Consider the following 385-nt stretch of genomic DNA (forward strand, 5'->3'; position numbering starts at 1 on the left):
CCCCTACTCAGGAGATTGGTGGTCCCAAAATTGAACCTTGGGGAACACTAAATGCATATCTTACTATCTTTGCTCTTTATATTGGCCCAATATTGTTTTTTTTCTTTCTCAAAATGTCCATATTTATTCCTATATTTTTGCAAGGGGCCACTTGAAGCCCTGTTTTAATTCTTGTTTCCATGTTTTTATTTACAGTTGCTCCGCAGGACACTGTCCAAGTACACATCAGAGAATTCCAAAGTGCACCAAATCAGCACCATCAATTGCACCAACTACAACAGCACCACCAACCTGTTATAATCCCTACTCAAGAGCTCATCATTCAGCCATCAATATCTGCGCCTCCTGTATCTTTGTCACCAACGGGGTGCCTGTTAAGAAACCC

This window comes from Amphiura filiformis, chromosome 14 (assembly GCF_039555335.1).
Source record: "Amphiura filiformis chromosome 14, Afil_fr2py, whole genome shotgun sequence".
Classification (NCBI taxonomy): Eukaryota; Metazoa; Echinodermata; class Ophiuroidea; order Amphilepidida; family Amphiuridae; genus Amphiura; species Amphiura filiformis.